Source organism: Cynocephalus volans, chromosome 11 (assembly GCF_027409185.1).
Source record: "Cynocephalus volans isolate mCynVol1 chromosome 11, mCynVol1.pri, whole genome shotgun sequence".
Classification (NCBI taxonomy): Eukaryota; Metazoa; Chordata; class Mammalia; order Dermoptera; family Cynocephalidae; genus Cynocephalus; species Cynocephalus volans.
Window position 1 is genome coordinate 35,097,899 of NC_084470.1, and position 25,472 is coordinate 35,123,370.

Consider the following 25,472-nt stretch of genomic DNA (forward strand, 5'->3'; position numbering starts at 1 on the left):
GAGTAGATCATAGTATTGACTTTACCATGATGGTTTAGTAAATTCCTGTGCATTATTTCATTGATGATTGAAGGCTGGATCCTTAGAATGGGATCAATTCAGTTATTCAAAGAGGTAAAAATCAATAATCTACTACTTTATCTCCCAGAGTCCAAGGGTTTACAGAAAAAGCAAAGTTAACCAAAAGAAAAATTAATAAAACTGAGAGAAGCCAGTTACCCTTACATGTATATGATTCATACAAGATTCTTTATTACTTATACTCAATGACTGTAAAGATGCAATGTATCAGATGATTTACCCAAGAGGAACAGAGAAGATTGAACTGACTTCTCAAGGCAACAGACTAAGAAATAAAACACCCTCTCACACTAATCCCATTGGTGAACTCTGCAAACCACGCCATGGGCAATCTCAAGTGGTTGTGCATATGATCCCACCTAATAATGATTTCAGAGGGAAAGTACAGATTTTTAAGGTTAATAGGCCAAGTCATAGTCTTAGCTCACATTTATGTAAAACACCCTCATGTCACCTGACCAATCCTGTAAGGTCTACTTTGTAGATTGCCTCCAGTCCTATAAAGATCTAAAATATAAAACCCAAAGATTGCCTCTGTTTCCAACAAAGATATGGATTAACAGGAACTAGATTCGTGCTCCCATCTAAAATAACCAACATAACATATACGAAATGATTTTCAAGACAGTGGACCTCAGGTAACAAAGGGCAGTGATCCCTGAGAAATGGAAAGCAAAGATGAGCCTATAATTGTTCTAGTTTAAGAGAGTTTCCAAGCTATGGCACGGGCAGAAGTCACTCAGGCAGAACTTGATGATCTCAGTGAATTGAGGAGATGGATGTCAGAGTCTGGAGGAACTAGGGTAGCTAGAGTTCAAGAGAAGAGAGAGTTGCACCAAAGAGAACCCAGAGAACCGCAGAGGATCCTGACTATTAAGCAGAGTACTAATCAATACACATGTGTCATAAAAAGGCCTAGAAAAAGAATCATCTGAAAGAATTAAGTGAAACAGTGCCTGGTAATCACACAAAGCTAGGAACAGTGCCTGTTCCCACAAGCTAGATTGGAAAAACTCATCTTCGTGGTAGTGTACACAAGAAAGTTTTGCTTTAAAAGTGGAAAATAACTAGCTCTAGATTAAGCATTGCTTAAGATCCCCCTACCAAATCATAAAAGCAAGACCTGAAAAGATAAAATGGTTTTCAGTAACTTAACTTACTCCAGAAAAATTGGAATGATATTTATAGGAATACAAAAATATTCAACATCCAACAAGGTAAACTTTACAATGTCTGATACCTAATAAAAGATTGCCTGGAGTGCAAAGAAGTAGGAACACATGGCCCATTATAAGAAAAATAATCAAATTAAAGGGAGTCAGTATTGTCACAAATGTCAGAATTAACAGACAAGGAGACTTAAACATCATAATTGTAATCCATATGTTCAGAGCATTAAATAGAGAAATGAAAGATATTTTTAAAAAACAAATTGAACTTTTAGAGGTACAAAGTACAATATCTGAGGTGAAATAAACGGGATGGGATTAACAACAAATTAAATATCACAGAAGAAAATAATAGTGAAGTGACATAGAAATTATAGTGATAAAATCTATCTAAATCAAAACAGAAAGAGAAAAGAATTTATAAAAAATGAATACAACTTCAGAGAGCTGTGGAATGACTTCAAGCATGCTACTATACATGTAATTGGAAATCCTCAAAAGAAAAGAGAGAAAAATAAAAAAAAAATTTGAGACAATAATGACTGAAAAAAATTCAAAAATGATGAATATTATAAATTTGAAGATCTAAGGATCTGGACAAATCCCAAGCACAAGAAACATGAAAAAGACATATCTTAATCAAATTACTCAAGACAACAGAGAGAAAAAACTTAAAAGCAGCCCAAGTTAGGCGATAAATACACACAGAGAGAGAGAGACAAAAATGACAGCAGAATTTTCATCAGAAACAATACAAGCAAGAAGACAATGGTGAAACAACTTTATACTACTAAAAAAAAAAAAAAAACCCTGTGAAACTATGTTAACACTAGTCAAAAGAAAGCTGGAATGACTATGTTAATACTTGATGAGGTAGATTTTGTAGCAAAATATACTCTTAGGGATATCTGAAGTTCAGTTCATGAAAAGGTGATAGCAATCCTGAATATTATTATACCTAATAAAAGAGCTTCAAAATACATAAAGCAGAATTGGTTGAACTGCAAAAAGAAATAGACAAATCTACAATTGTAGTCATAACTTTCAGTACTCTTGCTCAATAATTAATACAACAAGTAGAAAACAAAGATAGAGTACTCTTTAATATTATCAACCAACTTGACCTAATTGACTATAAGTAAAATCTCTACCCAACAACTGCAGAACACAAATCCTTTTCAAATACACATGGAACATTTACCAACATATTCTGGCCCATAAAGCAAATCACAATAAATTTTAAATGACTCAAGTCATATAAGGCATGTTCTTTTACCAACGTGAAACAAATTAGATATCAGTAACAGATAGGTGTCTGGAAAATCCCGAAGTATTTGGGAACTAAACAACACACTTCTAAATAATGATTAAAAAGGCTTTCAAAAGGGAAATTAAAAAATATTTAAACTGAATAAAAATAAAGCACAACATCTCAAACTTTACAGAAATAACTTACTATATAGTAAAGAATAAAAATCTCAGATTAGTAATCTCATTTTAAATCTCAAGAAATTAGAAAAAGAACAAATAATACCCAAAGTGAGCAGAAGGAAGAAAATACTATAGAACAAAGTAGAAATCAATAAAATAGAAAACAGAAAAACAATACCAAAAATTGATTAAATTAAAAGCTGATTCTTTAAGAAGATCTATAATACTGATAAACCTCTATATAGACTTATCAAGAAAAAGAGAGACAGAGACAGAAAGGATACAAATTGCTAGTATCAGTAATGTGAGAATAATATTGCTCAAATTCAAAAGACATTAAAAAGATAAGTATTATTAACAATTTCATTCCTATAAATTTGACACCTTGGATAAAATGAATACATTCTTTGAAAGACACAAGTTATCAATGCTTTCTCAAAGAGAAATAGATAACCTGAAAATCCCTATATCTAATAAAAAAATTCAATTTGTAGTTTAAAAACATTCCCAAAAAGAGAACTCTTGGCCAATATGTGTACTCTACCAAACATTTAAAGAAGAAATATTGCTAAGTCTAGACAAATTATTTCAGAAAATTTAAGAAGAATAATTCCTAAAACATTCTACAAGGCCATCGTTGCCCTGATACCAAAACCAAAGACATTACAAACAAAACTATAGGCTAATATTTCTCCTGATCATACATAAAAATCTTAAACAAATTTTGGCAATTTGAGTGTAACAATATACAAAAAGTGTATCATGACCAAGTGACATTTATCTCAAGCAGGTACATTAAGTTTAACATTCGGAAATCAATGAATATAATTTACCATATTAACAAACTGAAAAATGAAGCAAAACAAAACATGCAAATATCTTTACAGGTATAGAGAAAGTATTTTACAAAATCTAAAATTCATTCTTGATTAAAAAACTAAAAAACAAAACAAAACAAAATTCTCAACAAACTGGGAATGGAAGGGAAATTTCTCAGTCTGAATAAAGGCTTCTACAAAAGCCTTCCGCACTAAGATCAAGCACAAGAAAAGGCTTTCTGCTCTCACTACTTCTATTAAATGTTGTGCAGTAAGTTCTAGCCAATATATTCAGACAAAAGAAACAAAAAGAAAGAAAGAAAAAAAGAAAAGTTATCAAGATTTAAAAAGAAGTAAAACAGTCTTTCTTCAGAAACAACATGATCATCTACATAGAAAATCTGATCAAATCAACAAAATAACTACTAGATATAAAATCAATGTACAAAAGATTAACTATTTTTATATACTATAATAAACAACAAGAAATTCAGATAAAAACAATATTATTTACAGTAGCATCAGACATGAAGTATTGAATGATAAATCTGGTCAAACATATGAAAGACCTACCTACAGAAAATTATAAAACATTGATGAGAGAATTTAAAGAAGATCTAGATAAAAGGAGAATTACACATTGTTCATGGGTTAGAAAACTCAATGTTGTTAAGATATCAGTTCTCCTTGAATTAATCTATAGATTCAATGAAATCAAATCAAAATTGCAGCAGCTTTTAAAATATAAAAGGCAAAGGTATCTGAGTGACCTCAGAGATCTTTAAGGTATAAACACTTGTTCCATGTAGTACACATTTTTTAGATGCTCAGTAAAGAGGGAAAAGGGCCACGTTTCTGCATCTTTTTGCCCACCAAAAGGAGTCCTGTGTCTCAGTTCAAATTATAAAACAAGAGAGAAAAATCAGGAGATATCTAATTTTTTAAAACTCGTACCTGTCTATTTTTAAAAAACATTATTTTCAATCTTCAGTATACTTTTCTCAAACTGAAACCAAATTAAGAACATATTTACTTTAATAAAATATTAATTAACTAATAATATAAAAAATTAATTGACTAGCATACGATTATTTCACCTCCTTTTCCAGATATAGCAAAGAAATATCCCAAGCCAAAGGATAATCTCTTATCCAAAATTTGAGTGAATTTGGTCTGTACAAGAGCATTGGGCTAGATAATCATTCTTCCCATTTAAAGCAGATTGCTACCTATTGGTTTTTAACACGTGTCATTTAAGTTAGTTATTTTGTTTATGGTGAAAGAAAATTTGAAGAGGAGAGGTAGAAAAAAAGATATCTTAAAATTTACCCGTAATATTTAAAGGAAGTGAAATGAAAATTAAGTGGCTCTGAAATTCCGTCTTTTCATATTTGTATCATGTTTCCAGGCTTCCAAAGATGATAAAATATGTTTAACTGCATCATTACATATTTTTGAGAAAATTCATTAAAGTGAATTTTAGCAGATCAGGATATTATAGTAATGCTAGGAGTTTCTTCAGGTGAAAACTTTTGTTAACAGCTGCTATGAAAAAGGATTACTGCTTCCTGAAAGAGTCATTTGGATAATGATATTTTATAATTTGATTTCATCTTTTATTTTGATATTTTTATCTCTGATAGGTAATGTTTATTCCATATGTAATATATATCAGAAATGTAGCTTATTTGACTAAACTGAATTCTTCTGTTCAGTAGTCCTGATGTCAGAATCTGCATTTTATTTATCCAAGTTAGTCATTCAATTATTTATTGACAATATCCACACAAGCATTAACTTAGCAAATTGGTATTGTTAATTTCAGTCACTGGGGGGAAAACAATATCATTACTGTCAAATTGCTGACAGCATGGTGTCTGGTCAAATTAAGTAAATTTGCTGTTTCATAATAAATCAAGTTAATGGTTTGCTTTGCCAATGTAAGTGATAAAATTAATCTTTTCAATGGCATAAAACCATCACTTGAAATGACATAATTTAATGACCAAAAAGTATTTTACCTAGAACCTTGTATGGGCAAGTCAAAACAAATTGTGATTTCTGTTGATTGCATTTCAAAAAATACATGTAGGTGTTTTAAGAACATTTTCCAGAATACATTATTAACGTGTGTGTGAGTGCGTAATTAGAAGACAAGGAAAAGGGGCCGAGCCCGTGGCGCACTCGGGAGAGTGCGGCGCTGGGAGCGCAGCGACGCTCCCGCTGCGGGTTCGGATCCTATATAGGAATGGCCAGTGCACTCACTGGCTGAGTACCGGTCACGAAAAGGACAAAAAAAAAAAAAAAAGAAGACAAGGAAAAGAAAAATAAGAACTTGAAGCCCTATTCATGTTTTGCTGTACATAAAAATTCATTTCTTACATAGCTACCACATATTAAGCACCATGAAAGATGCTGGAGATTAAGAAAAAATAAATAAGCCTGGTATCTTTTTGGAGAGTGCAGTAATTGAGGAGAATGATTAGAAACAGCCAATTTGTAATGCAGTTTCCTAAGCATAGTGAGTGACAGAATATAGAAGCACGTAAGAGGAAGATGATGGAAAAAATTTTTTGAAGAATATGATAATGAATCCAAGTCCTTAGGATGAATAGCTATCAGGTAGGAGAAGATTAAGTTTCTGAAGAGGAATGGGTAAGTGATGCGCTTGGGGTGAGCTTATCCCAGGCAGAGTGAAGAGTTTGTAAAGGCTCCCTGGTAAGAACCATTACAGTCACTTTCAAAAGTTTTAGTATGGAAACAGCTTTGAGTGTGATGAGGAAGAGGTAGGAAATAGAGCTAAATCTGGGAGCTGCTTTGTCCCTACCATAATTCCCACATTAATACTAATATTCAACCTGCAATTAAATGGATACCGGGCACATCATAAGTTCTTTAGCCGTACTTTCTTCTTTCACCTTCTGGTTGGGTAAAGTTTATCATCTGGTAGTTTTTTTGAGAATATTTGTGTGACCAAAACTGTCTGTGGCCTTTACACTTGTATGTCTCTTTGGTTACTTATAAACTCTAGGGCATGTTTCATTTTCCTGAAGATTCTGAAGGCATCATAACCACTGTCTTTTTGAGTGGAGAAGTCAGATTTCTGTTGCCTTGTGGGATTTTATATCAAATATCAGGAGGAACTCTTGTCGTGCTATCAAGCTCCAAATTTATAAATAATATTTTTAACAGGACAGTAAGTAAAAAGCTAAGATTTACAAGAAACAATCATCATTCAGAAGAGATTTTTAGCAATGTGCCCCCACCCGGAAAATACCAGGACCGTAATTCCAGGAGACACCTCTCTATGCCTATATTTGGGGGTTGCAAATTTATATGCATTATATTCAGAGAGAAGATAAAATGTATTTCTTTACATTTCCTTAACTAATCTTATTTTCTTCTCAATCCTTTAATCTATTAAGTAGCAGGGAAGCATAATCCTGCCAATTAATGATGTTCCTATCTTATTCCAATTTAAAAGCCTCCTCTTAGTTTAAAAGACTCCTTTCAGGAAAAAGCTATGAGGGGTTTTTTTTTTTTTTGGTGTTTTGTTGTTGTTGTTGTTGTTGTTTTGTTTGTTTGTTTTGTTTTGTTTTGTTTTTTCGTCAAAGTTTCCCCTACTCCATTTTCTTCTTCCTGATGGCACCGGAAAATATAGGGCTGGAGACTGGAGTGCGAAAGGCTAATTATACATTTCTGGAGCAGGGGTATGATCTGTGAAGTTTTTCTCTGGGTTCCCTGGAGTGTCTCTTGTCTCCATCCATAGGTGAACTCAGCCTTTTGGCATCTCTTGATTCTGTTTCCCTTCCTCAGCTCCAAGCATCTCTAGTGTAGAGAACTGTATACTGACAAGCAGAGAATTTCTAGGCAAACAAACTAGTCAGAAGGCTATTGTAATAGCTCAGGAAATAAATGAAGATATTCTGTACTAAGGAAGTAGCGGCAGGAATCCAGACACAAAATTTACAAGTATTGCTTTATTTAATTCTCTCCGTGACTCTGAGTGGTATGTACTATCATACCTACACACTAGATAAGAAAATAGGCTCAGAGAAATTTAATAAATTGTATAATCCTTCATAGCTGATAAATTGATCTATCTGACCCATTAATGGATGGGTTCAACTGGTCGTTCAATGATCAATGAATGAATGAAAGACATAAGTGTCTGGATCTTAATGTACAGTACCACCACCATATATGTGGAGCCTGAATCTTGAAGCCCTACTGTGCAATATTGTCATATATATATGCAGAAAAAGCTTCCAAGGAAACTTTTTAAAGGATAATGTGAAGGGGTTTGCAAATATTCTAGGATGGTCATAGCTAAGCTATTTATATTATTTCTAAACTTCCATACTGAAAAAATTCTGCAGGGGGAGCTTCAGTTTCTTACCCATCACTGATCCATGGGTCAAGATGAGCCCTACCTGAGAGAATCCAGTCAGATCCCACCAACATTTTAACCCACAGTGGGAATACCTTGCTTAACTCTCCAAATCCAGATAATTCTCATTTGAAGTCAGGGTCCAAATTTTCCTGTCACTATTTGTTGAGTATTAAAATTCTAAACAGTCTTATTAGATGCTTCAGTTTGCTGTTCACTGAGTTTAATGGACTTGACTATTCTCTCCTAATCTGTTTAAATCTAATCTGAATTCCAGTTATGCACCCTGATTAAAAGTTAATGACATTAAGACTGAGAAATTTAAAATTAATCAGGTATTAACATCACACAATCTATTTCACCTTTGATACTAAATGTGAATGACTTTTGAAAAACATTTTTTAAAAATCCTACTTGTTTCAGTCTGATGTCAAATTATCTCCTTGCCTAGATTTTTATGTCTATCTAATCAAGCATTGAGGAGATTTTTTTGTTTTTGTGATTTTTCCTCCACTATCATTGCCCTAAAAGTAAGTATCTGTATGTGTGGCCAATGCATCTCTATGTATAACTTTTACATGAATCCCCTTTATTGATATCAGAATGAAATGACTGCCTTTCATAAAAACAATTTGTAGAAAATAAATACAAAGGAGAATTAACACAACAAGAAGATAACCACTACACATGTGTTAGAAGGGCTAAAATCGAAAACACTGATAACGTCAAATGCTTGCAAAGATGTAGAGCAACAGGAACTCTCATTAATTACTGGTGGGAATGCAAAATGGTACAGCCACTTTGGAAGACAGTTTGTCAGTTTCTTACAAAATTAAATAATCTCTTACTATATGATCCAGCAATTGCACTCTTTAGTATTTATACATATGATTTGAAAACTTATGTCCACACAAAAACTTGCATGTGAATGATTATAGCAGCTTTATTAATAATTGCCCAAACTTGGGAAGCAATCAAGTTGTCCTTCATCAGGTGAATGGATAAACAAATTGTGGTATATCTATGCAATGGTATATTTTTCAGTGACAAAAAGAAATAAAATATCAAGCCACTAAAAGACATGGAGGAACCTTAAATCCATATTACAAAATGGAATAAGCCAATCTGAAAAGGCTACATACTGTATAATTTCAACTATATGACATTCTGGAAAAGGCAAACTATGGAGATAGTAAAACCATGGTTGCCGGGAGCTCAGAGAGAGAATGAATAGAGGAAGCACAGGAGATGTTTAGGGCAGTGACACTATTCTGTATCATGCTATAATGATAGATACATGTCATTATACATCTGTTCAAACCCATGGAATCTATAAGACACAGAGTGAACCCAAATATAAACTACTGTCTTTAGTTAATAATAATATATCAATATTGGCTTGTCAGTTCTAACAAATGCATCACACTAATGTAAGATGTTAACGGGGGAAAACGTAAAGGGTGTATATAGGGATATATAGGGACTCTCTGTAATTTCCACTTACTTCTCTATAAACTTAAAACTGCTTCAAAAAATAAAGCCTATTAATTAAAGAAAACACAAGAGGGAAGACCCTTCCTTCTATATAATTTTATCCACTAAGCATATCACTGCATTACTGTTTTTCAATAAAGCAAATTCAAAATAATTTCTGTTTTGCTCATTCCTTGACTATATGTAATTTATGTTTATAAAAATATTATTTAAATGATCACTTGCTAGAGAAATGTGTAACTTCTATCAGTTCCAGGTATCGGGACAAATCCTTCCTATAGGATACAGAACAAAGAGTATTCAAGTGTTCCTCAATATACATTGGTATTTATTCACAGATGCTAAGAAAATCAGGTAGCAGAACATAGAGGAGTATCATAATAGGAGGGAATAATACGTCTGCCATCGTGAAAGCATTCCTGATCCAAATTCTAATCCCAGGTAAATAGTGCTATTTCAAAAAATCAACTATGGCACTCTAATGGATTTTCTGAGGTACAAAAATTCACATTCTGAATATAAAATAAGTAGCAGACACTTTTGTTTAAACTGAGAGGAAGGAAACAAACAACAAAAATAAGCTCTTTTATTTATGGTGTGTATTATGTGAACACATTTTACACAACATTGACGACTATAAACACTAATTTAGTTACAGCTTTTGCTTTTCATTTGACATTATCCCACTAATGTTTACTATATTTATCAATAATATGAGATGTTTGTCATATTGGGTATTTATCTAGCACTTGCTGACGTTTACAGATATTTCACATGGGGGCTTTCATTCATTGAGCAAATGCATGTTAAGCCACAGAGCAGGGAAATGTAATATTACACATGGCATTAATAAAAGCAGTTTAGCCAAAGACATCACACAAGTTTTTCTCAGATGCTACTTATCTAAAGAGATATAAGCAATTCCAGAATCGATTCAATGTTTACCAAAAAGTATACAGTAGAAATATATTTTTTCAGTCAGTACACTCCTATATCCAACTCAGAAAAGGGGGAAAAATTCCAAATTGTATTTATTCAAGTTAATATAAATCACCTATTACAAATAGTAAATATATTACAAAATACATTTATAGTACATGTACTATATGCATACATCAAGGTTTGATTTCACCTTGTCAGAGTAAAAACTCTCCAGATAAATAAAATGAAACTAATACTAAATATAATTAATGAGTATTTTCTGTATTTTAAGGACTCTACACATGAAGGTACTTCAAAAAGTTTGTAGAAAAAATGGAATTGAAGGATAATACAAACACTTCCATGAACATTTTGAAGATCCCTTATATATTAACTTGTTTTTTATTTTAACATTTGTACGTTTTGTGAGACACAGAAACAGTGTGTTGTTTCAATACATGCATATATGGCACAATGATTCACTTAGAATAGATAGCAAAGTTTTATACCCAATAGCCCACTACTTTAATCCTCACAAAAACTTTATGAGATAAATATGATTACTTACTATATTTTACAGATGAGGAAACTGAGTAACTGGAGATTAAGTGAAATGCTCAAGGTCATGCTAAGTGACTAAAGAGTGAGGATTCAAACCCAAGCAATTGAATTCCAGAATGGAACTCATAACCAATACATTATACTTAACTAATATCCTGAACAAACAGCTTGAAGGCCTTTGGAAAACTCACCACTGAAAGACTCCAAAGAGATTCAAATGAAACTTTGCATTGCAACAGAAGAAATCCTGTATCCTCACCAAGTAAAACATGATTTTTTATTTACCCAATTTTAAGTTCAGAAGTTTCCAGAATCACTGATTTAAGCACTTTATCTAGTATAGAAGATATGGTTTTAACCTCCAAGTGTTAACATTTCTATTTATGGTACACTTCTGCTAATGTAGCAGAAAAATGCCCAGTACTTTCAGAAATCTCAAGGAAAATATCTCTAAGGCTTTTCTAAATAAAGTCCAGATTTCTATTTAAAAAAAAATTTTTACCACGTTGTACAATGGATCTCTTGAACTTTTCTCTCCTGTCTTGCTGAAATTTTGTATCCTTTGACCAGCATCTTTTCTATCTCCCCCCATCCCCAGCTTCAGTAATCACCATTCTACTTTTTGCTTCTATAAGTTGATTTGTTTAGATTCCGTATAGAAGAGAAAACATGCAATATTTATCTCTTTGTACCTGGCTTACTTCACTTAACATAATGTCCTCCAGGTTTATCCATGTTATTGCAAATGACAGGATTTCCTTCCTTTTAAAGGCTGAATAGTGTTCCATTGTGTATATATACCACGTTTTCTTTATCCATGCATCTGTTGATAGACACTTAGGTTGATTTCTTATCTTGGCTATTATTAATAATGCTGCAATGCACATTCAAGTGCAGATATCTCTTGGACATACTGATTTCATTTCCTTTAGGTATATATTTAGTGCTGGGATTGCTGAATCATAACGGAAGTTCAATTTTAATTTCTTAAGGAAACTCCACACTGTTTTCCATAATGACTGCACTAATTTACATTCCCACCAACAGTGTGCAAGGGTTCTCTTTTCTCCCCATCCACTTCAACATATATTATCTTTCACCTTTTTTATTACAGCCGTTCTAACAGGTATTACATCGTTGTGGTTTTAATTTGCATTTTCCTAATAATTAGTAATCATGAACATTTTTTCATATATCTGTTGGCCATTTGTATGTCTTCTTTTAATAAATGTTTATTTAGGTCCTTTACCCATTTTACAGTTCCATTATTTTTTTCTTGCTATTGAGTTTGAGTTTTTATATATTTTAGATATTAACCCCTTATCAGATGTATGGTTTGCAAATATCTTCTCCCATTCTGTAGGTTGTCTATTATTTTTTAAGAGGCCAATTCAATGAAGTTTTCTAAAAAGGAGAGCATGCAAAAAATAAAATTGCTTATATGGTTATGTCGAATGCTTGTATTCCAATATTATCATTAGTGTTATTTTAAATACCATTAATTGAACATGTATCATGTAGAATGATATAAAAATAAAAATATAAATATAAATATGGTGATAGATACATAAATATAGTTACAGGTAGATAGATATACATACATGTAAAGAGATACATGATTGCTAGAGAGTAGAATTAATAAACAGTAGGATTCTAACAACAACCCCATGAGACAGGGTTTATTACCTCCACTTTACACAGAAAAGTGAAGCACAGAAAAGTGAAGTAACTTGATCAAGGTTGCGTAGCTGGTAATTATTGTCAGGATTCCAACCAATGGCTTCAAAAGGACATGTGCTGTCTGTGCTAATCTCCTTTGAGATTTTTATTCCTAGCAAAGAAATAGGAAAGAGCAACAGACAACAGATGCAATTAAAGACAGCTCTCTGCCTCTCTCCCTTCAAGGTGCTATGGAGAATGATAGAAGTGCATATGGGTGATCATAGATGCTGATGGTGAATCTACAGGTATACAGTATAATTTGACCAGTGGGAAAAATGAGTGAGGTGAATGGCAGGTTGTGGATTTACCTATGAGTGAGATGAAGCCAGAAAAGGGAAGCTAGCATTGGGGCGGGGGAGAGGGAACACAGGATCAGAAGGAAACAGCAGATGTCAGGAGTTTCATTTTCCTTTTGTTTGGCACTTTGTATGGGCTCTGAGATAGGCTAGAAGTAAGATGCTGAGAAGTTAGCTTCAGCATCTGAAAGGATTAAAGGAAAGAGAGAAGGAAACTGAAGACCAACAAAGAAAAGTAGGAATAAAAGGGGCTGATTCCCTTGGCCACCCAATGGGAGGAGAAGGTGCCCATCTATGGTATAAGTGGCCCAGGAACCTTGAGCATCTCTTTGCAAACTGATATACATGGTGAAGGATGGCTTTAAGGCATTGGTTCTCAACTAGGACAATTTTATCTCCCCTTCCCTTCACTTCCCAGAAAATGTCTACAGACATTTTTGTTTGTCAGGCTGGGGGAGTGGTGCTATTACATGTACTGAGCAGAGGCCAGGGATGCTGTTCAATATTCTACAATGCACAGGATGACCCCCCAAAACAAAAAATTATCCAGCCCCAAATGTCAGTGGTGTCACTGTAGAGAAATTCTCTGTTAGGGAATCGGTTATCTGTTTCTGCGTTTGTGCAGACACAAGACCCTAAGAGGAAAGTTGGGAACAGATGGAAGAAATGACATGGTGTCTGTTCTCTCCTCAGTCTCTTGGATAAATTTCCAATTCCTGTGGAGAAAGGATTTAGGGCTAGAGGGTGAAAAAGCTGTTTTCAGAAGAAACATTATGATCCTGTGAGAAATGTCACTGCTGCTTGGGATTCATGGGAAAATGTACAATCAAGGATTAGGGAAAGAGTTATTTTTTACACTTCCACTTGGATCCCAGTATGGATCTAGCACTTCGAGGATGTCTTTGGCCAAAGCATTAATAGTTTAATCATGGTAATCATCAACACGTATAGTTCCCTCAGATGAATTTGTGAAGAGAGGACAACTTCAAGAGGCAGCAGAGGCAGAAGAGGAATAATGGGGTGGGTGGGTAACATGCAGTGGCTATGGCTGGTAGATGGCGTATGAACATGTGATTTAGCCCCCAGTCCCCACCCCCATGACTTCCAGACACACTTGCGGATGGGGATTTTGGTGGCAGAGAGGAGGACCTGTGTAAGTAGCCAGGAGCAAACGCAGGAAATTTGAGGTTTCGAAGTTTTCGTGGCCACATTATAGGTACATGCTAGTAGTAAAGCTTGAAAGAATTTGAGTTACACTAAATATACAAAAATAGGACATTTACATGTTGGGAAATTCCCATGTTAAGTTTCCTTCATGCATAAAGATTGATTCAAAACCTCTCCATTTAACTTTCCATTAAACAATTTGGTCTCATTATCAGACCATTATGAACAGGACATTCAGACCTTTATGAACCAATTTCATCATTATTCAAGAGAACTCGATAAAATGTGTTAGTTTTAGTGCCCAAACCTTGGTTTCAAATACCACTCTTTACTAAAGGGATCCAGAGAGGAATGCCTGGCTCCAAAGATGAGGCAGAAATAGTGTGAGACGGACCTTAAGCATATTATTTGCAAAAGAGTAAGAAAGGGCCCAAAGAATAATGAGGCCATGGCAGGAAGACCCAGGAGCCAGCTCGAAGGAGCTTCTACTGACAAAATATGGGAAAATTTTAGAATCGAATAAATAATAATGATGAAAGAGTATAGCCCATTGAATAAAATGATAATCCAGGAGGTCCATGCAGACATAAAGAAATAGGAAAATGCCCTTTCACTTGGTTAGAATGTCAACTAATAAGTGGATAAGAAAATGTAGAATTAGAAAATCAATTTTTTGCAAACACCATAGTAAAAATTTATCAATGAATTCTTCAACAAGTGGATAAAAGCTTGAAAGAACAGGGTATTTACATAGTCTCAAATTATGTCCCCCAAACAGTTAATAATCACAAAGGGAAAAAAGAATAACTTTACAGTGGAGAAATCTATCAAATACCATCTTAATTAAATGATCAAGCTTAACACCTGCCTCTCATCTCCACCCCCTGCCTAGTTAACGAGAGAATTTAATACCATGTCTCATAATAAAAAAATCAATGATAAGGACTCACCACTAATTCTGTGGCATTTCTACCAAAAATGCATAAGTTGAATGGAATCATGAGTAAACAGCATACAAAGGCAAATACTAGGAATTTCAGTAAAATAACTGGCCTGTATATACTCTTCAAAAATATCAAGGTCATTAAGGATTAAGATTGAGAAGGAAAAGCTATTCCATATTATAGGAAATCAATGCACCATGTGACCTTGAATCATTTCATGGATTTTTTTTCCCCCCCATAAAGGGCATTATTGGTAAATTGGCAAAATTTGAATAAGTTCTATAGATTTGACAACTGAAACTATGCCAATGCTAATTTCCTAATTTTGATCAAAGAAATAGTTCATGTTAGATAATTTCCTTTTTTTTTTAGGGAATACCCACCGGTCAAGTATTTAGGGGTAAAGGAGCCTTATGTCTACAAATTATTCTCAGATAGTTCAGAAAAAATCATTTGTGTATATAACACAAGTACATAGAGTAAGAATGATTAAGTAAATGTGATAAAATATTAACAACTGGGAAATCTGGGATAAGGAAAATGGAGGTTCCTTGAATTACTCTTAAAACGTATGTGTAAATTTGAAATTATTTCAAAACAAAAAGTTATCAAACTAAACAAACTGAAAAATTGAATTAGAAGACTTCTAAGGACAGATTGTCAGGGGCCCAGAAAACTCACTACTGATTGAAGACTCCATGTTTGTGGAGAAAACAGTATGTTTTTCACCTCATGACTGATTCTAAAACACCTATATATATTTGCAAAGATGTTCCAGAATGGTAGTGTGCAAAATAGTATAATGCCTAAATGCATGTTTCAAAATTACTGGTTGGAAAGAGCCTTCTTCTCTCTGGGCCCTGCTTTCTCCGTCTTTACAATTGGATGAACAGCAACACCAACCTCCTAATGTGGTTGAGAAAATGAAATGAGGCAACGGAAGTCAGGTGCTCTGCCTGTAAATACTGACTGTCGTTTTGTTATCCCAAATATTTCCTAATGTATTCCTTAGACTCCTAAGAGTGTAAGCAATTTAGAGAGGGAAAACAAAGGCTTTTTAAAAGGCAGCAAAGGAAGAAGACACTTTTCCCATGAAGAAAAAACAATTTACCTACTTTTAAAAAACACTTTAAAGTAATTCGTTCTACTCTAGGACACAGCTGAGCATGCCTTAACACACACATCAGCATGCAACACATGCATGTCTAGCGTTCAGTTACATGCCCAGCCTCCATGGGGCCAGCCTTAGCTTGGCACGCTGGCATTGTTATTTCTCAAAGGCCATATATATATATCCTAAAGAAATAATTCAGTAAAAATAACATCGTTTCCCATTCATTGGGCACATTACATTGGGCCAAGTGCTTGCTTTTCTCTTTGCATGTACTAGCTTCTTATAGCCTCCTAAATACTCTTTGAGGTGGATATTATTGTCCCATTATGTAGTTGGCATAGTTGAATTTTGAATCCCGGAACTGCAATTTCATAATCTTTGCTCTTAACCACTGTACTATATCGTCACTTTGGCCATGTTCCCAGTGAATAATCAGAGCAGTCATAGGAATCCCATGTGGGCAGGGGAGTGATACTTAGATAACTAACTTGGAGGCTTCAAGAAAGTTAGGCAGGAAGCAGCAGGACTCTAGTTTCTGTGGTGGGGTTGGGGCAAAGAAATCCAGCCCCTGAATAAGATGTATTTAGAGGCAAACTTAGAGCAATGATAAATTTATAATCTAGTTCTAGAGAGCATGGGGTACACAGCAAATCACCAATAAAGGACTCAAACCCAGGACAGAGGCAGAATGTCAGTGTGAAAGAGAACAGTAACCATCTATACATTTGACTTCACTACAAAGTTGCAGAACATTAAGCTAGGTCATGAGATTTGAAGTGAGACCAATTTTGATTAGAATCTGAGCACTACCACTAAAAAGCTGTGAAATTTTATGTTTCATAAGTTTCTCAGTCTTAGCTTCCTCACCAGCAAATAGCATGTAATACCTATTTTACAGTATTATTGTGAGGATTAGAGATAATTTATGTTTAAAGGCTAATTTACTGTCTGGCTTTAGTAGATCATAAAGGGTACTTACTAGCAGAGAGAATAGGAGCGGGGATGACAGCCCTGGTAGTTGTGGTCCTGGTCTTGGCATGAAGCTGGATCATTAAACAGGGGCTAAGTTCATCTTGCAATACAGTAAAGGGTAAGGGGAATGATGCAAGGATTTAGACATAAAGCAGGGATTACAAAACTGAACCGCAAAAAGGTTTTGCTTCCAAAATTCACTATTCATTGTCGCCACTCATCACCCATTTTTCTTCCTTCTGAGGACTAAACCCTAATTGACTTCTGGAAACCAACTTTTCTCTACCCTTAATCCATGTGGTTGTGAGTGGAACTGACCTTTCCACTCCTCCTCAGGAAACAGACCTGAAACCTAGACCTCACCCTGTCAGAAAATTAAGCACCCCTGGCTGCACTGAAGACTTGGTGACAGGCTGATCCTGACAGAGCCTATGGGGTGCCTAGAAGCTCTGGCTAAGGCTCCTGGATAAGAGTCCACCTTCCTTTCTCACTAAACAATGAACCCAAGAGAATAGATGTTGCTGTAGTTGCTGCTGTCGGGGGAAGAACTTGTCTTAGAATGGAGCCAATCCAGAGAGTCCAGAGATAAAGAAAAGATAACAGGGTCTTGATGGTATTATTTGAACACTAGCATTAAGCTGTGCCTGAAGTTAACACTACTCTTTGACTTTCTACTTTTGTATATCAATGAATTTTCGTTTTTTGCTCAAACCAACTTGGGTCAGATTTTTCTACAGCTTACCACTTAAAGATTCTAAACTAATACATTCCTCATACTATATATGAAAAATGCAAGCTTTTTCATTCACCAGCGTTTTTCCCCTACAAAAAGTTTAATTAGAAAATTTAGAACTGTGGATGCATTTTCAGACTGAAGAATACAGAGATAAATAATAACACATTCTCATACCAAGAGTATCATTAAATGTATTCTTGTGACATTTTATATATGGAGATTTGTCAATTATCTATTCTCACATTATACACATGATACACACAATGAAGTGAAAAAATCTATGTAAATAATTTTTACAATTATTGGATAATAAATTATTACAATTCCATCGTTTGAGGAAGCCATTGGTTTTGATGGGTTCTCGATGCTATCTACAATAATGAAAAAATTCTATTGGATGTATACTCAAATTTAGTCTACAATAAACACACCATTTATACCTTTGAAAGAAGCTTCTTTGAATAAGGAAGGAAGAAACAGAGTGAGGAAGGAAGGGAGGGAAGGACAGAGGGAGAGAAGGAGGGAGGAAGAAAGGAAGAAAGCAAAAGAAACAAAAATGAAGAACTGACACCAAGTCAAGAAAAAGAAAAAAAAATAATAATTATAGTAAGAAAGTAAATGAAGTCACAGTACCAGTATGAATACTTTTGTGCAATTCTAAATTTGATAAACTTTTAGCATCCTTTATTGACTTAGAATTTGTCAGTGCACAATCATAACAGGAGGATATAGTACTCTAGTTATGCTGTAGGTTTAACTATAATTTTTAGAGGGTTTGATCTGGGGAGGCCTGGTCAAGGGCCGTACAGAGTAAAGTAAACGATGATTTGAGAGATCCAAATCAATAATGAAATCCAGGCTGGCCTTGTTTTTGAGGTATCAGCCTAAAGAGAAGATGCAGAGATGCAAAATCCAGGTATGACTCAATAGACAGAAACGTGACCCAGACCACACAGGAGTATTAGGAATGCAGAGTAAAAATCAGAGATGGAGAGAGTCTGTGAGCAGAAATTGCAAATTGAGGAAGAACTGTTAGGGATACACAACTGATAGGGTTAGGAAGTGTTGTCCCTCCAAAACTCACATGGAAATTTGATCTCTAATGTGGCAGTGTTGGAAACTGATTGAGTCATGGGGCGGATCCCTCATGAATGGATTAATGCTCTCCCTGGGGAAGAGTGGGTAGTCAGTGAGATCTCACTGTTAGTTCCCACGAGAGCTGGTTGCTTAAAAGACCCTGGCACCTCCTCGTCCTCTCTCTTGCTTCCTCTCACCATGTGATCTGCTTGTACCCGCCAGCTGCCTGCCACTTTCCACCATGAGTAGAAGCAGCCTGAGGCCCATGCCAGATGCAGCTGTCCCAGAATCGTAAGCCAAATATACCTCTGTTCTTTATGAATTACCCAGTCTCAGGTATTTCTGTTATAGCGACACAAACAGACTCATACAACAACCCAAATAAATACCACGGCTAGACAGATAAAGTAAAAAAGTAGAGGGCGAGGTGAACTTCTGATCAAGTTGGTGGAATAGACGGTCCCCAGCATCATCCTCTCCCACAATCAATCAATTTACAACTATTAAAAAGCAATGACAGCCAAGCTGGGGCCGCTGGAGCCCAGGGGAAGAAGAGGAGAGACCTATGGAGTTCATGAAAGCAGGAGAAACAACAATGAGAGAAAGAAAGGACCGCTCCCAACCATTTTGAGCCCTGACCACTTCAAGGCTGGAGCTGGTGAGTATATGGAGCAGGAGCTAGCAAAAGCTGCATCTGTGACCTTCGTATGAAGTTGCTTTGGGCTGCAGGGGAGAAGAGGGCTTTGGTGGCCCACAGGGCAGCAAGTCAACTAACAGGGTTCCTGTGGACCCACATAGAAGTGAGGGTGAAAAAAGGATACTCAGAGGCCAATGAGTCATCTCAGAGGATCACACACGGCTCATCCCATGGGAAGTGTTTGGAGTGCAGATGGTTGGGGAGACGGGCCCACCTGGGGAATGTTGGGGAACAGCATGGACCGTTGATCTGCCTCCAATCAGCACAGGATCACTCAGTGGAGACTGGTCAGGAATATAGAGCTGCAGGGGATGCAGTTTGCTGAAAAACTCAGGCCCAGACCAGATTTTCCACACAACCCAGGTGAAGCAGACCTCACAAGACCTGGAAGTGCTTATAAGGTCAACATTTAACCTGAGCTGCACGAAAAGTCTTCCCCAGAGAATCAACAGCAAAGAAGCAATTTAGTTCAACCACAGAGCTCAAGTGCTGGTCCCCACTGCAAGATCCCCCATTTTAGAAGTAAGCAAAGGACAACAAATTAGTTCCAGTGCAGAGTTTAAGTTTAAGTGGTGGGAATAGAGAATAATCAACACAGAACTGAAAGTAAAAACAAAAAACCCACAGATCAGATCAGAGACAAAGTTTGATATTAACCAGCAAAAGTCTAACACCACCAAAGAACACCTATAAAACCTAGAAGGACCAGAAGCCCCCTGAGCTCCCAAGCCTGGGCGGGGAGAGGGCTGAGGGTGTCAGCCACACACACCCCCAACATCTGCATCCAGTCCAGCAATGGATGAGCCCACACAGAAGCCCCCCAGCTACTGAGCTGGGGTTGGGGGGCCAAGGACCTCAGCCATACCCCCAACCTCTGCACCCAGCACAGCAATGGCCACCCAGCAACCACAAGAAGCACCCAGGCTCCTATGCCAAGGTGGTGGGGGGTTGAGTACCTCAGCCATGCCCGCCTGATGTCCTCATCCAGCCCATCGATGACTACCAGATGCCTCTGGAAGTACCCCGGGCTCCTGAGGTGGGAGAGTGATGAGGGCCTCAGCCATGCCCCCGCAACATCCACAACCAGCCCAGCCAAAACTGAGCCACTGCCAGAAGCCCCCTGGGCTCCTCTGCCAGAATGAGGGGCTGTCACAGGCCTCAACCATGCCCCCTCCCCCTTCCTCATCTTCCCATATGACCCCCTTCTGCTTCCCCCTCCCCCTCCACCCCAGTTGCTCCACAACAACGTCTTAGAATGTTAAAAAATAAAGAAATTTAAATTTAAAGTTTAAAAGAATAATTTTTAAAAAGAGGTGAAGGTACAAAAAACTCAGTCTATCTTGTATATTCTCACTTTTGGGAGAGGGTTTTCAAGACAGAATTAACAGTATAAACATGTGGAAACTGACAACTGCCCTCAATATCAAGTAACACAAGATAATGGTGGAGACTGTAGAGAATTAGAGTTTTTTCACTTGTTCATACATATGTATCAAGTATGTAAGTAATGAGAGGGGAAAAAAGAAAATGGGAGAATATTTTCCTAAACTGTGTTTGGAAGATCTTTAACAGTAAAATCTCAATAAACACAGAAAGGTAATTATGCACACACACACACACACACACACACACACACACACACACATCTTACTAAGCGACATCTAAACTCTAGGTACTACCACCTAGGAATTTAAACCCTGGCAATAGTAATTGAAATTATACTTATCATAAAATAAGATAACCATTTTGGTAGGTATAAAAATGCAAGAATTTGTATATCAATCAAGGTTCTTGTTTGCCAAAAACAAAAACGAGCTCTGGTTGACCTAAGCAGAAATGAATTTGACAAGTTGGGAATTGGTTGCCTCACACAATCAGGGAAATCCTAAAAATCACGCTTAGAAAATAGGCAGCAAGTCTTTCAGTTAAAGATCACAGGTTAACATATACATGCATACATTCATTTAACAATAATCCTCCCTGAAACATTTCTAAAATAACAAGGAAGTGAACACATACACACACGTGCACACACACACACACACACACACACAGAGCAAAACCCCACAAGATCAAAGAAAATAATGAGAAATGGTTTAGCAACCACATTTAGAGAGCCAGAATTCAGGTGGATAAGTAGTAACAGACATGGCAGATTTGATAAAGCCGAATACTCAGCTAGCAGAAGGGGAAGCCAGGAAGCAACACAGTTCACACTACACAACCTCCGAGTGGTTGAGGAATCAACAAAACCAGTACCTCCAGAAGTGGGGTAAAGATGAAAGTAGACTTGTGAAAGAGTTTGAACCCAATATCCCTTCTCATGCCATATAGCTAGGTTATTTCTCCCATAGTAGCAGAAGCTCAAAGGCTTATTTTCCATAGATGATAACATATAAGGTTTCTACACTAAGAAACATCAGATACAATTGAGGGTGAGAAACAAAAAGTTTAACTGAAAATTTACAAACTGAGCATTTTCCACCCACAAGGATCCAATAATAACACCAGCGATATACAACTTTTAAGAAGGAAAATTGAAGATTCTTCCCTTGGGAGTGTGACTGGCTTAGCATAATCCAAAGTACAGTCATCAAGTATTCCCCAATGAAACCTCTGCCAGCCTGGGAAGCCCAGAGTTGTCAAGTTCTATTTGCTCACTGAACTTCTAATCAGCCTCAATTTGCCCTCTCAAATAGGTATAGACAGACAAGTTCATTACACCTTTGAGAAAATCTCTAACATAAAAAGCAGACACCAAAACAAAAATAGGAAATAACAAGCAGCTTGGGTAAAATAAAGACTGTGGGGAGGAAAAAAAAGCTTTAAGCAAAAATATGAAAAGAGATATTGGAAATTTAAAATTCAGCAGAAATTAAAAATTCACCTGAAGAGTTGGAAGACATATTTGAGGAAATCTTCCAGAACACAGGACAAAAATTCAGAGAGGAAAAATAATAGAGAAAAAAATTAACTAGAGGAATATATCAGGAGTTCCAACATTCAGTTAATAGTAGATGAGAGAAGAGAGATGAGAGAAGGTGTAAGACAAGGAAAACATCAAAGAAATACTTAAGAAAACTTCCTGACTTGAAGGACATGATTCCTAATTAAGAGGGTCACCCAATTGCCTGACACAATAGGAGCATTTAGAGATGAAAAAAAAATCGGTTACATATGAAAGATGGGAATCAGAATCAGTTCGATAACAACACTAAAACCTGAAAAATAATGGATAAATAACTTTGAAATTCTTCATTAAAATCATTTCCAATTGAACCAAACTATCAATGTGCAGATAGTCTAAAGACATTTTCAGACAATCAAAAATTCTCCAAAAATATTTATTCCTTCATAGGAAATAATTGGAAGTGTTCCAGCAAAATCAAAGATAATTTAAAAAGGAGAAGGACATATCTAGGAAACAGGAAGTCTAACAAAGGAGAAATGCAGATGACCTCAAAGAAGACAACGAAGGGAGACTCCAAGATAATATTTTGTTTCAGTATAGAAAGAAACAATTTCAGACTGGAGATGGTCAGCATATTCCAGGAAAGATGACTCTAAGAAAATAAAATTATAAAAATACCTGAATTGTTTGAAAGTATTGAGATGAATTTTACACAAATGAGAAAAAGTCTTGGACTAAGTACTTAGGAAATGAAGCAAAGCAGAAAATTGGGTAATTATTACTATTTTTTTATTATACGTATTTGTGGGGTACAACGTTGACTACTGGTAGTTGTGTACAATGTGTGATAGCCAAATCAAGATAGTTGGCTTATTCATCATTACAACATGTAATCATTCTTTATGTCTATTAACCAATTTCTCATTAACCTCCCCTTTCCCCCTCCCCTACCCCTTTCCACCTCTTGCAACCACAGTCCTGCCGTGGGGGGCAATTATTACTATACAAGGAGAAACAGGTCATGAAAGAAAAAGCAGTCATTGCATACAACATGGCTTAGCTGAATAACATTTACATTGTCATAGAAATGTAAAAAGTCATTAATAATTGAAGCAAAATTATGATGAACTATATTTGGAAGATTGGGAAGCGGGAAGTATACCAATTTGTGGTGTGGGGCAGGGAAATGACAGACAGCTTAATTTTCATCTCCCATAGTGAGAAGCCACTATACCTAAAACTATCAAATGAAGAATGGACAAAATAAGTATTTTACTAGAGAGATGCAGAGACCAATACTAAATGGAAAAGGTCAGAGACTTGGAGTGTTTCTCTCTCAAAAGTAGGAAAAGTGGTGAGAGAGAAGCGAGAGACCACTGCTTTCCTTAAATTTTGTAGACTGACTTTTTAAACAATGTGTATGCATAACTGCTGAGATTAGAAAGCTGCATTAAAAAAATGAATTAAGAACTATGAGAATTTGTGCTGACAAAGCTATAGGCAAAGTCATGTCACAGTAATGTGGATATCTCTGCTAGACAAAGGTCAGCTGGGACACTGGGCATAGCACCACTCCCACCATCAGAAGGACTTTTAGAACAGTGTTGCTCAAAACATGATCCTCCAGACTGGTAATATTAGCATTGCATGAGACCTTGTTAGACAGGCAAATTCTTGACCCTCACCCCAGTCTACTGATTCAAAATCTCTTGGGGGACACAGAAATTTGTAGTATAATAAGCCCTCCAGGTGATTCTGATGCAAGATTAAAGTTTGAGAATCACCACCCCAGACCACTGTTTCTCAGATTTGAGAATGCATCAGAATTACCTGCAAGACTTACTAAAACACTGATTGGTGGACCCCACCCCAGAGCTTCTGATTCATTATACCTGGGGTGAAGCCCTAGACTTTGCATTTCTAACAAGTTCTTAGATAAAGCTGATGTAACAGACCTTAGCACTGCACTCTAGAATAGTGATTCTCAAAATTTTGTTATGAGATCCGTTTTCTTCCTTAAAATTGCTGAGGGATCCAGAGAGGTTTAAATGAATTGTATGTATTTATATGTAATGCAACTCACCTGACTTCAAATTATACTACAAAGCTACAGCAACCAAAACAGTATGGTACTGGCATAAAAACAGACATATGGGGCCAGCCCTGTGGCTCACTCGGGAGAGTGCAGCGCTGGGATCGCCAAGGCCGTAGGTTCAGATCCTATTTAGGGATGGCCAGTGCGCTCACTGGCTGAGCGTGGTGCGGACAACACCAAGGCGAGGGTTGTGATCCCCTTACCATCAGAAAAAAATTAAAAAACAAAGACAGACACATGGACCAATAGAACAGAATAGAGAAACCAAAAATCAACCCACATAGTTACAGCCAACTGATCTTTGACAAGAGCAACAAGTACATACACTGGGGGAAAGACTGCCTCTTCAACAAATGGTGCTGGGAAAATTGGACATCCATGTGTAGAAGAATGAAACTAGACCCATACCTCTCACTGTATACCAAAATCAACTCAAAATGGATAAAAGATTAAATTAAATAACTATATTTTCTAAAACAAATTTAGAGAAAAGAATGGTATTGTTTTACATATTTGCAAAATCTCTTTATTGTCTAGCTTCATTAAGAACAGCTGGATTCTCCTCGTTTTTGCAGCTTTCAGTTTGTTGCAATATCATACATCACGTAGCCTCCAGAAAACTCCACTGTACCCTCATGGTAAAATGAATGTGAAGAGCCAAATAATACGGTAGTGTTATTATAAAATTAGTTTTGACATTATAGATCTCCTGACACGGTTCCAGGGACCCACAGTTCCCACACTCTGAGAACTGCTTTTTAAGATCACCCCTACTTTTTATGTTACTCGTTCTTAAATTAAATTCCAGGCAGGAGCACCAGTTTGGCGGAGCTCCAGATATAAGAGTGCAGGAAGAGCAGGTATCTGGCTTTTTTT